Consider the following 755-nt stretch of genomic DNA (forward strand, 5'->3'; position numbering starts at 1 on the left):
CTGTTAAGGATTTGTGAGCCCAGGACATTGAATGGTTTTGCATTGTTCCTTCTGGATGGATTTATCTTCTCACATCTCTCTTGCCACACACTGTGTGTTCACTTCCTCCTCCTCCTCCTCTTCCTCCTCTTCCCATAAGAAAACATGCCCAGTGCTTTGGGGATGGGTTCGTTTCTTCAGCGCTCTTGGTACTCACATGAGTTTCTCCTTTAAGACAATGTTGTCCAGCCAAAGCCTCACTTTGGGGCCTGGCATGTTTAGTTGCTGCCCTAAGACTTTCATTTCCATGCCGACAAGAAGGCACTGTTCAAAGTGAAGAGGAGTACAGCTTATTATTTATTTAAAGTGAAAATGGGGAGGTTTTAGCCCTTGCCCAAGCTAATGACATATTTCATCATCCAAGACCCAGCATGTAAGTTGTAGGGAAAATTGCTGTTATGTGGTTACCACTTCTGTGACTCCAGATAGCAGTGGGAGGATTCGGTGATTTGCTATTTATTTCAGGCTTGGTGCATCTACTTTAGGAGGGACAGGACCTGAGGAAATCCCCTAGGCCTCTGAGCCTCACTTGGGCCCAAAGACTCAAAGATTTAAAAATAGACTTTAAGGCTGCAGATCAAGGGCACAGATGCAAATCCTGAGCACAAAGGAGAACCATTATGTCATCGTGTCTTTTCTAGCTTATCCTCCAAGGTTTTCTGCTACCAAGGGCTGGCCCATAAAGTCTTAGCCATACACACACACACACACACACA

This window comes from Elephantulus edwardii, unplaced genomic scaffold (assembly GCF_000299155.1).
Source record: "Elephantulus edwardii isolate Elephantulus edwardi_28Jun2011 unplaced genomic scaffold, EleEdw1.0 scaffold00024, whole genome shotgun sequence".
Lineage (NCBI taxonomy): Eukaryota > Metazoa > Chordata > Mammalia > Macroscelidea > Macroscelididae > Elephantulus > Elephantulus edwardii.